The sequence below is a fragment of the Tachyglossus aculeatus genome, chromosome 11, assembly GCF_015852505.1.
Source record: "Tachyglossus aculeatus isolate mTacAcu1 chromosome 11, mTacAcu1.pri, whole genome shotgun sequence".
NCBI classification, from domain to species: Eukaryota; Metazoa; Chordata; class Mammalia; order Monotremata; family Tachyglossidae; genus Tachyglossus; species Tachyglossus aculeatus.
Genome location: NC_052076.1, coordinates 70,168,169 through 70,181,823, shown reverse-complemented (window position 1 = coordinate 70,181,823; position 13,655 = coordinate 70,168,169). Strand labels below are relative to the sequence as shown.

At 43.6% G+C, this 13,655-nt stretch overlaps 1 protein-coding gene and 1 non-coding gene across 2 annotated transcripts in view; one reads left to right on the top strand and one right to left on the bottom strand.

Annotated features, from left to right (window-relative positions):
• The window catches only part of OPCML (opioid binding protein/cell adhesion molecule like), a 1,278,294-nt gene that overhangs the window by 590,266 nt on the left and 674,373 nt on the right, over positions 1 to 13,655 (top strand). The window lies entirely within an intron of this gene.
• On the bottom strand, positions 8,609 to 8,746 carry LOC119935293. The gene has a single exon (XR_005453180.1). It is a non-coding gene; the product is annotated as a small nucleolar RNA SNORA7 (small nucleolar RNA).

The window sequence follows — 13,655 nt, the reverse complement described above, 5'->3', positions numbered from 1 at the left end:
TCCTACAATCCAGCCCTCACACTTCACTCCTCTAGTGCTAACCTTCTCACTGTGCCTCAATCTCACTTGTCTAGCCGCCAACTCCTAGCCCAAATCCTGCCTCTGACCTGGAATGCCCTCCTTCCTCTAATCCTTCAGACAACCACTCTCCCTCAATTTAAAGCCTTATTGAAGGTACATGTTCTCCAAGAAGCCTTTCCAGACTAAGCCCCAGTTTTCCTCATCTCCCATTCCCTTCTGCATCACCCTGACTTGCTCTCCTTGCTTTTCCCCCATCCCGGACCCTAAACACTTATGTACGTATCTGTAATTTTATCTATTTGTACTGATGTCAGTCTCCCCACTTCACTGTGAGCTCGTTGTGGGCAGGGAATGTCAACTGTTTATTGTTGTATTATACTTTCCCAAGTGCTTAGTATAGTGCTGTGCACACAGTAAGTGCTCAATAAATAAGAATGAATAAATGAGTAATGTCTGTCTCTCCCTTTAGGTTGTGAGTTCATTGTAATCAGGGAATGTGTCTATTAACTCAGTTATACTATACTGTCCCAAGTGCTTAGTACAGTGCTCTGGACACAGTAAGCACTTAATAAATATGATTGAATGAGTGAATGAATTAAATGTAATTGATTTATTGATTGAATCACTGCTCTAATGCTGACCTACTCACTGTACCTCAGTCTGATCTAACCCACCCCCAAACTCTTTTCCACAACCTGTCTCTGGCCAGGAATTCCCTACCTCTTGATATCTGACAGACAATCACTCTTCCCACCTTTAAAGCCCTATCAAAGGCACATCTCCGCCAAGGGGCCTTCTCTGACTAAGCCCCCATTTCTTCTTTTCCCATTCCCTTCTGCATCATCCTTGAACTTGGATTTGCTCCCTTTATACACTCCTCCCTTCAGCCCACGGCACTTATATACATATCTGTCGTATATTTATTTTTATTAATGTCTGTCTCCCCCTCTAGACTGTAAGCTCACTGTGGGCAGGGAACATGTCTGTTATAGTGTCCTCTTCCAAGTGCTTAGTACAGTGTTCTGCATGCAGTAAGTCCTCAATAAATATGACTGATTGATTGCTTTCAGCCTTGCATCCCCCAACTCTTCCTCCGTGTCCCTCATCTTGCTCATATTCATGATGCAGCTTGTAGTAAGCACCCATTTTGTCAGGGTTATGAGGGTCTGTAACATGTTAAAACATTCCTCATTTTGCTATTGTTGATCTCTAAGTTATTCTCCTCAAACTGGTCTTGATGTTTTCTTCAGGCAGCACCCGCTTGCCGTTTTAAGGGCTGCCTGGTATTAATTATCTTGTAGAGACACTCATTGGTCACATGGGTAGAGGCATCTGGGTGCTCTTACACTATTAGGGCTGCCTAAGTGTTGCCATGAAATTTCTTGCATTTGTGTTCATTCTCTGGGAATTTGACCTGCTGTCCCCTGGGTGGTTTGGACGCCTGTGAACACTGTGCTGCTTGATTGTTAGTGAAAGTTTGGAACTCATCACAGGATGCTTCACCCAGCTTCTGTGGCTATTTGGGCACCCATCAGGCCTTGGTGATGGCCCATGATGCACTTAACAAGTTGATATTGCTTAGATCCTAGTTGAGAAGCGAGGTGACCTAGTGGAAACACCACAGGGCTTGGAGTCAGGAGTCCTGGGTTCTAATCACAGCTCTGCCACTTGCCTGTGGTATAAACTTGGTGTTAACTTCTCTCTACCTCCATTGCTTCATCTAGTAAATGGAGATATATGTAGAGAAGCAGCGTGCTTTAGTGAAATAACCCTGGCTTGGGAGTCAGAGCGCATTGGTTCTAATGCTGGCTCTGCCACTTAGCTGTGTGACTTTGGGCAAGTCACTTAACTTCTCTGGGCCTCAGTTACCTTATCTGTAAAATGGGGATTAAGACTGTGAGCCCCATGTGGGACAACCTGATTACCTTGTGTCTATCCTAGCATTTAGTACAGTGCTTGGCACATAGTAAGCGCTTAACAAATACCATCACCATCATCATCACCTTGTTTCTCCTCTTAGCCTGTGAGTCCCATGTCGGGCAGGGACTTGTCTAATCTTACTGAAGTGATTCTACCCTAGTGAATGGCACATAGTAAGTGCTTAACAAATCCCACAGTTACTATCTGAAGTACCTCTGATTGAAACATGGGGTTGGATGATTTTGAGCAGGTTGGACCAAACAGATTACCACCCAGGTAGGAAGAGTTGCACTTGAAACATCCCTGAGAAGGGGGGATCCAGACTTTATTTTCTGGTCTGAGTAAGGAGCTGGAACTTACCCAAACACTTTCTAAAAATCAGTAGCCTGGGCTAGAATTGGGACTCTCAGGCTACTGAGCCGGTCAATTGTTTACCCTGCAGAGTCTCACCCTTACTCTAAAGGATTTCTTCACCTTATATGTCAGTCAGGGACCCATTGAAAATAGGTCCTGATTAAAGGCAAATGGGTCTTCTGCTCAGTCAGCCAGCCTATAACAGTCTTTCTTCTGAAGTTTACTGCTTTCCTGGCACCTCCATTTAAACATCCTTTACTGACAATTGCACAAACCCATTTCTGTTTCCATTCTGACTTCTTTCAGCTCTGGAGTCATTGTCAGAGGAGGAAACTAAGGACAGCACGGGATGGAAGTTCAGGTCTGTGACTTCTGTCAGGCCAAGGTTGGCATTTCCTCTGTCAGAAAAGAGCCTGGAAGGGAAATAGTTACATTAATTAAAATTTCACTGGCCTTCCTGTAAATCTCCTAGATATAAGGCCCCTGATTACAGAGTGGAGACATATTGATTTCCTCCCTCAGAAGCCCCAACAACTTAATTTAAATATGGAGAGTAAAGGTAGGAGGGAAGGAGAGGAAGGAAAGTGGTCTCAGGGGAGGTGAGAGGGCAGGTGACAGAAAACAAGAGTTCAGGAGAGAGTATGAATAGAGAGGAGGGAATGTAAAACTTCCACAAACAACTCCAATCACAGTTTACTATATTGAGAAAAGACACCTGAGAAACATAATGACAGAAACATGAAACAGTTTTGGCTGAAACACAGGAGCTGAGAGACAGCAGAGGGATGAGCTTGGCTGCTAAATTCAGCTGGCTCGCCCCATGGATTTTAATAAAAGACCAAAAATCCATCAGTGTTCTCCTGTTCAGCTTGGCTCAAGTGTTTTACTCCAGGCCCTGCACTCCTGCCCTGGCTCCTACCTCCTTCCATCCCCCTGGAGTCCCTTCTGTCAGTCAATCCCGAGTTAACTTGGTGATCACGGCCATCAAAATTCTGTCCTCAATGCTGAAATTCCCTTAGAGTTGTTTAATCATCATTATCATCTTTATTATTATTACATTGGCTAAGTGATTGCTATGTGCCAAATACTTGATTAAGTGCTGGGATAGGTACAGGATAATCTGGTCAGGCATGGTTTCTGTTCCAAATAGGGCTCACAGTCTAAATAAGAGGAACAGGTATTTCCTCTAGACTGTAAGCTCATTGTGGGCAGGGAATGTGTCTATTATATTGTAATATTATACTCTCCCAAGTGCTTAGTACAGTGTTCTGCACACAGTAAGTGCTCAATAAATACCATTGATTTCCCAGTTTACAGATGAGGACACTGAAGCCCAGAGAGGTTAAGTGACTTATCCCAGGTCACACAGCAGGCAAGTTACAGAGCCACGATTAAAACCCATGGTCTCTGATTCCTGGATCTGGTCTGTTCCCACTCACCTTCCATCCCTACAGTGGTCAAAGGGGTCCCACTGGATGGGAAGAAGTCTGGGATTCTTCTAAGTACAGGTTGGCCCTGTCCTGCTTCCTATTAAAGGAATGGCCCTTCGGTTGTAAGGACTACTATTTTCTACTTGATTATTTAAATTGTATTGAGAGGCTTTTGGGGTTTTTGGGGGGTACCTAAAATAACAAGTTAATTTCACGGTAGATTTATTCCATAAAATTTCCGGTTCATTTCCATTTTCACAGAAAGAGGTCCTCTCTCAGTTATTAGAGATTTACTGAATCCCAGGAGAAACCTGGCATTGATCTGGCTCACCTCGTTGATTTCCAATTCTCTGGAGACTCTAAACAGGTATTGATTTAGATGTTTACGCAGCTAATCATCTTGTACTTGTCCTCCCACCCTTCCTGCTTTCTTATTTACTTTTCTTAGTGCCACAAGTTAGTTGTATGACTTGGCAATCAATTTTCTCCAGGGTGTTCTGAAATGGTCTCTGATGATATACCAGGAGGCGGCCCATGGAGAGAGAAGATTTCTATCCCTTTCTCTCCATCCTCTTCTGGTTTCTGTCCATTCCCTTCTCAGCTACTTGTATACATGGTGAGAGTGCTCACAGAGGTGTAATATTTGAATTCAACTAGAATATTGATTATTATGCATTGGCTGCGTGATGGATGTTGAAAAGAGAGAGAGAGATAGATAAATATATAGAGAGAGCGCTAGAGATATGCTTTGTTCCTTAGGAGCATTAATAGACTGTCTCCCAACCTCACATCTGGAGAGAGCTGCTGAGTGGATGATTGCAAGGGCAGAGCAAACAACAACAGTTGATCTGTTTTTCTGCTTCTACACTCCAATTTGTCATTCCATTTCTACATCCCTGGATACTGTGACATCTTAAGATCATTATTTGTCATATAACTGTCAGGTATCCTAGCAACTCCACAGGTCCACTTCATCTTGGATTCAATTTTTCACTGGAATACCACATCTGGAAATGTCCACACCTTAACCATTCTTCTCTCTATAAGCAAGCTCATTCAATCAAATCTCATTCAATTCTATTTACTGAGTACTTACTGTGCACAGAGCACCATACTAAGCTCTTGGTAGAGTAGAATATTAGAACGAACAGTCACATTCTCTGCCCAGAACAAGCTAGCAGTCTAGAGGATAGATTGTCAAATGCTAAATCTTCCAAAATAAATGAGTATCTTTTCTCTTCTTCAAAATGAGGTTACACATCCTCTTTCAGGACATATTTTAATATCTCACAACTCTTCGAGGCTAGAGATCTTTTCTGTTATCTAACCTAATTTTTTTTATCCTGAAAGTTTTTCACATTTCCCCCTGATCTGCCAGCAGTGCATCTGGAAAACAGCTAGTTGTCATTCTCTATACATTTGGACCTGGATATTATCCTCCCCTTCCCTTTTTTCCTCATCTTTCTCTTCTTCAGGTATAATAGTAAGCAATGTTGTGCAGAGAGGTAAGAGTATTAATAATGATTATTTTTAAAAATAGCATTCATTAAGTGTCTTGTATGTGCTGTCCTGGGGTAAATAATAATAATAATGATTGCATTTATTAAGCACTTACTATGTGCAAAGCACTGTTCTAAGCACTGGGGAGGTTACAAGGTGATCAGGTTGTCCCACAGGGGGCTCACAATCTTAATCCCCATTTCAAAGATGAGGTAACTGAGGCACAGAGAAGTTAAGTGATTTGCCCAAAGTCACACAGCTGGCAATTGGCAGAGCCGGGATTTGAACCCATGACCTCTGACTCCAAAGCCCGTGCTCTTTCCACTGAGCCATGCTGCTTCTCTAAACACAACGTTCTGTGAATAGGTTTAGTCTTTGTTCCACATGGGGCTCAAAATCTATTTTTTTTAATATTACGTATGTTCCAGGCACTGTACTAAGTGCTTTGGTAGTTACAAGATAATCCGTTTTTTATGGTATTTGCACTTACTTATTTCTAGAACACTATATTAAGCACTTACAGTACAATAAAATGGAGTTGGCAGACATGCTCCCTGCCTATGATGATCTTACAGTCTAGATTGGACGCAGTCCCTGTCCCGAATGGGGCTCACGGTCTTCATCTCAATTTTACAGATGAGGTAACTGAGGCACAGGGAAGTTAAGTGATTTGCCAGGGTCACACAGCAGACATGTGGTGGGGCTTGGATTAGAACCCAGACCCTCTGATTCCCAGACCTGCACTCTTTCCATTATACCATGCTGCTTCTCTAACCCCCTTCCTTCTCTATCTTATCCCCATTTTCAGATAAGGAATCCAAGGGATATGAAATGTCTTGCCCAAAGTCACGCAGTAGTCAATAACAGGGCAGAGACTAGCCCTTGGTTCCCATGCACTTAATAATGATCTTTGCATAAGAACAGAAGTTCACACTAAACCTCCTACTCCCTGCGATCAGTTAGACAAAACTGAACTGAAATACCAATTACCTCAAACAGAATCTCACCTTTCCTCCCTGGGGATGCTGAGTGGTAAAGAAGGACTCTGGGGATTGATTGGTACCTGAGTAAAAGCTGTTTCAGATGCCTTGGATACTTTTCTTTGTCTTATTATGTCTATCTATTCCATCCATTTAGGGACGAAGTGTCGGGGTGGTGGTGGTGGTGGTGTGTGTGTGTGTGTTTGTAGAGTCAAGGAGGTTTGGTTAGTTCAGATTTATATGGGAAGCATAAAAAACCCACAAATATACTTGATGGATTCTTTGTTTTGGTGCATCAGTTGGAAAGGAAATACAGGGCTTTTGCTGTGGTCAGGATTTGTTTCTGCGCCTGCTTTTAGGTATGATTATACTTGTAGAGATGCTTCTGTGTGAGTATATGTGTGTGTGTGTGTGTGTGTGTGTGTGTGTGTGTGTGTTTGTAAGCAGGAAGGTTTGGTTAGTTTAGATTTTGTTTGAGAAATATAAAAAAAATCCACAAATGTACTTGATGGAGTCTTTGTTTTGGGGCATGAGTTGGAACTCGGCTTATGCTAGGGACAAGATTTGCTTCTGTGCCTGCTTCAGTATGATTATCCTTGTAGATATGATTATGATTTTACTTGTAGAGATGCTTGTATGTTTGTGCTGAGGGGGAGGGAGGAGGTGTCTGTGTCGGTGTGTGAAGAAGGTGGGATGGAAAGTGTAGGAGCATCTGGAATATGTCCCTGGATTTCTGGGATGTGGCTGAATAGATAGAATTTGTGGTGGTACATTCCAGTTGGTTTCCCCTGGAGAGCTGACAAAATGGAGAGAGAGAGAGAGAGAGAGAGAGAGAGAGAAAGAGAGAGAAAGAGAGAGAAGAGAGAGTGTGTGTGTGAGTGTGTGTGTGTGTGTGTGTGTGTGGTAGTGTGTTATGTATATGGGAGGAAAGATTTGTATTTCGACCATTTAACCTGTGTGGACAGTGGGAAAAATAATAAACATTTCAGAGGTCAGGAATACCTGTTGGGACCATCTCATATTTAAAAAGAGAAATTGGTTTGAAGTCGGAAATGGAATGTCAAATGGAAAGAATTGGAAGCTGATGGCAGTAATCAAGCCTTCTAATGAGAACATTAGTATTTCCCCTATAGGTTGGGTGAGTACTTCTCAGAGACTGTTGCACAAATTAACCCCAAATCTTCATTTCTCTTGGTTTTCTGAGGCACAATGAACACAGTAAAGACAACCTGAAGTTCATCTCTGGTGGGATGGGCTTCCTCAGTTGGATAGGAGGGGCTGCTCTTCAATCTCATACCTCCTAAAGGATTTAATTAACTGAGAATTTATTTGAGAAGCAGTATGGGCTAGTGGAAAGGGTGTGTGCCTGGGTTCTTATCCCAGCTCCAAGATTTGTCTGCTGTGTGAACTTGGACAAGTCACTTCATTCATTCATTCATTCATTCATCATTCATTCATTCATTCATTCAATCGTATCTATTGAGCGCTTACTGTGTGCAGAGCACTGTACTAAGCGCTTGGGAAGTACAAGTTGGCAACATATAGAGACAGTCCCTACCCAACAGTGGGCTCACAGTCTAGAAGGGGGATACAGACAACAAGACAAAACATATTAACAAAATAAAATAAATAGAATAAATATGTACAAATAAAATAGAGTAATAAATACGTACAAACATATATACATATATACAGGTGGTGTGGGGAGGAGAAGGAGGTAAGGTGGGGGGGATGGGGATGGGGAGGAGGGGGAGAGGAAGGAGGGGGCTCAGTCTGGGAAGGCCTCCTGGAGGAGGTGAGCTCTCAGTAGGGCTTTGAAGGGAAAGCTTAACTTTTCTGTGCCACAGTTACTTCATCTATAAACTGAGGATTGAGACTTTGAGCCCCATGTGGGGCATGGGCTTTGTCCAACATGATTAGCTTAGTACACTGCTTGGAACATAGCATGTGCTTAACAAACAAATGACCATTACTCTATGCAGAGCCCTGAACTATGTACTTAAGAGAGTACAGTGGGATTAGTAGACATGATCCCTGCTGTCAGAGCACTTAAAATCTACTGTGGGGAGACAAACACAAAAATTAATTTCAGGAAGGGGGAAGCAGCAGATTTTAATGCATTGAGTAAAATGCTCTCCACATAGTAATTGCTCAATAAATACCACTGGTTGATTAAAGAGGTTGTCATTAGTGCTGAAGACAATATGCTTGTCGTGTCTTATGCCATTGAGTCATCTCTGGCCCATAGTGGAAACATCAATCCCAGAGCCCCCCACCTCCATCTACAGTCATTCTGGAAGTGTATCCACAGAGTTTTCTTGGTAAAAATATGGAAGTGGTTAACCATTGCCTTCTTCCATGCACCTCTCCCATGACCCTGCTGCCCAGTACAGGTGAGTTTTGACCTGTAGCAGATTGCCTTCCACTCTCTAGCCACGGTCCAAGCAAGGAATTGAATGGGCACGCCTCTGCTTGACTCTCCCTCCCATAGCCGAGATTGGCAGAGTACTGGAAACTCTCCAGGTGCGATCCTGAGAGGAAACCAAAATGCTTAGGTAATGAGTATGTGCCGAAGTGGCAGGAGTGGAAAAAATACACCATTGGTCTGACCCACTAGTGAGGCCTGGAACCAAAACTCTCCCCTCATCCCAACCCAGGAAGAGTGCTGAGTTTCAGTAACTAATAGTGGGTATTTGCACCCCAGTGTTTGTGGTGAAAGTGACTCTAACTTTTCTTTTCCCAGCCAGCCTTCCCAGCAGGAGGGAGCCCTGGAGAGCAAGCTGGAAAAGAGAGTAGGGGAGGGCATGGAGAGAGGAGGCTAATTCTAGGGGTACGAAAATTCAACCTGCCATTTTTACGATTTTAGCACCATCAGTAGAGGGAGGTATGACGGGAGCTAAATTACCCAAAATACCGTTGTTGCTACTCACGCAGTTTACAACCAGAAAGAGGAAATCATTTGCTGTGCATTGAGCCCAATCCTCCGGCATAATCTATGCCCTGGGAGTATGGGAGGCACTTTTGGAAGCTGCATTCCCTCCTTCAGGAGGCCACAGAGGCATTTAGTGCAGGGAAGCAGGAATTTGTAAATTAGCATCCCGGTTGCCTGAAAGAGTGATGGCTGCTTCCCAATCACCCTGGGATTAGTTTATACCCGGGGAGGTCCAACAGAACCTGACTGATGCTGCATCACATAATGAGTACTACACCTAGCTGTCCATCGCAGTTCAAGAAGGTGCCCCACCACATCTGCTGAAAATGCCTGTGTGAACAGTTGCCCATTCCACATTGGGCTCAGGAAAAATGGTCTTGTGCTGCACTGCCAGATTTGCTCCTACTCATCTAGTCCTCTTTTGAAATCTGTCTGTTTTCCTGCTGCCCTTCTCAAAGTTTCTTCTCAGGGAGGGCAACCTTGTTCTTGCTTGACATATGCCAACCTGGCCCATCTGCTGCTAATGACGATTCCCACCAAATCTCTCCTGGGGCATAGTATTTGAGGTTGGGTTTCACTTCGTCTTTGACTCCTTTGTTCTGACCTCTTTACTTGGATATTGAAGGGTGATATTGAAACTGCTGTGCTATTCCTATGAATGGGAATGGGAAACACTAAAAGAGCCAGAGTATATAACGTGGTGAGAGGGGTATTTGAAATATCAGCTGTCTTCCAAGCTCTACTGGAAGCCTTGAGGGCCACAGGCATGGAACTCACTAGCAGGAGACACAGCTGCTTGAGATTCTCGGCTGCCCAGGGCAAGGTGGGATAGCCATGGGCCCAGGAGCCAGGGTAGTGCCCAGCTGGGCCCACAAGGCCTACACTCCAAGCCTCTCTCTAGAAGCACCGCTGACAGGACTGACAGACTTATTTGAAATTAAGGATTTGGCATGGGGATATATAGGAGAAAGCCCTTGCCCGTATTCCATAAGACTAAACACCAATCACACTCCTCTCTAAGGGGCCCAGCCCACATGGATTGCGAGATTTCTTTCATGAGGAAGCCAGACAAATTGCAACTCATCCATTAACTGTGGCCAGCAGCCTTCTCCCCTGCCCAGTAATTCATTTCCTCTCCTGGTCCTCTTCTGGCCTTTCTTTCCCTGCCCTCATATTGTAATCTTCCCAGTCTTCCTTCTGGAATGGGTGCAGAAGGGAGATAGGGAGGGATCGGGGGAGATTAGGGAAAGTGATGAATGGTCATGTGATTAATAGGCTGTTGTGGTCCATTGTTTTAATGTTTACAGCAGCAATAACTCACTGCAAGGACCCCAGCCACGCACTTGTGGGAAAGTAATCTGCAAATGGGTTATTAGGGAGATCTTGGCAAAGCTCCCATGGCAGAGGCAAATAGAGGAAGCCTTCAGGAGAGTATCCCACATACCCAATTAATTTACATTTAATAAGACAGTTATTGTATATTAAATAACAACTAATTCAAAGAAACATACTCAAGAGGAACTTATATCTAGGCAATGAATGTGAAACTCTTCCTAGTTCAATTACTTAATGGTTAAATCAGCAGAGCCAGAAATGAGCTGCTTTGGGACTCTGGCTCTGGGAAAGCCTCAGAATTTAGGGCATCCACCAGGACCAGACCAGTCACCTTAGTTGACCAAGGGGCCGCCTTCACCAAGGATGGATCATTGGCTTTCTATGGCTGTAGAGATCAATCAATCAGTGGTATTTATTGAGCAATTTTTATTATTATGTATTTGTTAAGTGCTTACTATGTGCCAAGCACTGTTCTAAGTGCTGGGGTATATAGAAGGCTATCAGGTTGGGCAAAGTCCCTAGCCCACATTTAATGATGGCATTTATTAAGCGCTTGCTATGTGCAAATCAATCAATCAATCAATCAATCAATCAATCATATTTATTGAGCGCTTTTTGTGTGCTTACTGTGTGCAGAGCACTGTACTAAGTGCAAAGCACTGTTCTAAGTGCTGGGGAGGTTACAAAGTGACCAAGTTGTCCCAGGGGGGGCTCACAGTCTTAATTCCCATTTTACAGATGAGGTAACTGAGGAACAGAGAAATTAAGTGAGTTGCCCACAGTCACACAGCTGACAAGTGGTGTAGCTGGGATTTGAACCCATGACCTCTGACTCCAAAGCCCGGGCTCTTTCCACTGAGCCATGCTGTGTCTACATTTGGCACATGGTCTTAATCCGCATTTTACAGATGACGTAACTGAGGCACAGAGAAGTTAAGTGACTTGCCCAAGGTCACAGCAGACAAGTGGCGGAGGCAGGATTAGAACCCATGATCCTTTGATTCCCAAGCCCATGACCTTGACACTAAGCCTTGCTGCATCTCTGCCGACCACCGTACTAAGCCACTGGGAGAAAACAACAGAGTTGGTAGACACTTTCTCTTTCCACAAGGTGCTTACAGTCAGTCCAGAGGGGGAGACACACATTAATATCAATAAATAAATTATGGATGTGGACATCAGTGCTATAGGCTGACTTATTGGACTATATTGTCTTTGCTGCTGTTCAGCATTTCTATTATTTTATATTTTTTATATCAGTACCAAGTGTTTAAAACATGGAAAACATGACTATTGCCAGCAAATGTGCTTCAGGGATGACACGAGGCTATTTTACCTGGCCATGCCTTGGGGCCCTGATGCCACCAGTGCTACTCCCACCTTTCCACAGTGGGCTGTGTGCATAGCTGGGGTACCTGGTGGGCATGAGATGTTAGCAGGGATAATAATGATGGTGATAGTATTTGTTTTTGTGCCAGGCACTGTACTAAGTGCTGGGGTGGATACAAGCAAATCGAGTTGGCCTCAGCCCCTATCCCATGTGGTGCTCACAGTCTCAATCCCCATTTTCCAGATGAGGCCCAGAGAAGTGAAGTAACTTGCCCACACTCACACAGCAGACAAGTGGCAGAGACAGGTTTAGAACCCATGACCTGGTGGCATTATGATAATCGTAACAGTAATAATAATAATAGTTGTGGTATTTGTTCAGTCCTTATGCTGTGCTAAACACTGTTGTAAGAGGTGGAGTAGATGCAACATATTCAAGTCGGATACAGTCCCTGTACCACATGGGGCTCAGATTCTAAAGGGGAGGGAGGCTAGATATTGATTCTCCATTTTACAGATGAGGAAACTGGGGCACAGAGAAGTTCAGTGACTTTCCCAGGGTCATGTGGCAGGCAAACAGTGGAGCTGTGATTAGAACCCAGGTGTTCTAACTCCTTGCCCTGTGCTCCTTCCACTAGGCCCCACTGCTTCTCTGGTACTGTTCATGCAGGGTTGCAGGGATTTAAGCAGCCTTCACGCACACCCTCAGCAGATATTAGAAGACTTTTATGGGCCCCCCCCTTTCCACCAGACTTGTGGGACTATATTGTCTTTGTTGATGTTTTAGCATTTATATTATTTCATCTTTCCTACCGTGCCTGTAGCCAAACCATTCCCCAACCTATTTTTAGATTGTGAGCCCCTGGCAGGCCTGGGTCCAATGCCTAACTCTGTATATTTTTCCTAGTACTTACTACAGTTCTCCACACACAGTAGGCTCTCAATAAATGCTATAAAGATAATAAACATTATAATACCATTATAAGGCTACTACTCTAAGTATACTTATATAATAATACTACTCTACTACTACTCTATTATAGCCATTATAAGGCTACTACTCTATTATAAGTATACTTATATAATAATACTACTCTACTACTACTCTATTATAGCCATTATAAGGCTACTACTCTATTATAAGTATACTTATATAATAATAGTGTGTAATATTACATTGTACTAAAACTTGATCATAATAAATATTATTATTATATATTATTATGACTAGTGGTTAGAGCACAGGCCTGAGAGTCAGAAGGACCCGGATTCTAATTCCTGCTCCACCTGCAAGGTCTGCTGTGGGACCTTGGGCAAGTCACTTCACTTCTCTGTGCCTCAGTCACCTCATCTGTAAAATGGGGATTAAGACTGTGAGCCCCATGTGGGACATGGACTCTGGACTCTGGACTATGTCCAACCTGATTATAGTGCATCTACCCCAGAGTTTAGAATAGTGTTTAGCACATAGCTGACAAATCCCATTAAAATAAAAAGTAAAAACAGATAGAATACAGCCCCCAAGGCAAGGCAAATCAGTTCTCTGGTTTAAAAGGAGCTAAGTGTGCAGCAGGATCTTTTCCTCTCCTCCTCTCTGGAACCTGCATTTCCCAGGGCAAGATGATTAGCCATAATGTCAGTATGTGCCAGATCTGCCTGACACTGCCCAGACCCCCAGCTCCACGAAGCCCAAGATTCATTCAGCTTCTGACCCTTCGCTGTCCAAAGGTGTTTTCATAACATATGTCAAAGTCATTGACACATGCAGAGGTGCTCACGCTCAGGTTCTCTTGTGAACCCGTCGTTCGGTAAGAATTGTCTCTATTTGTTGCCGAATTGTGTTTTCCAAGAGCT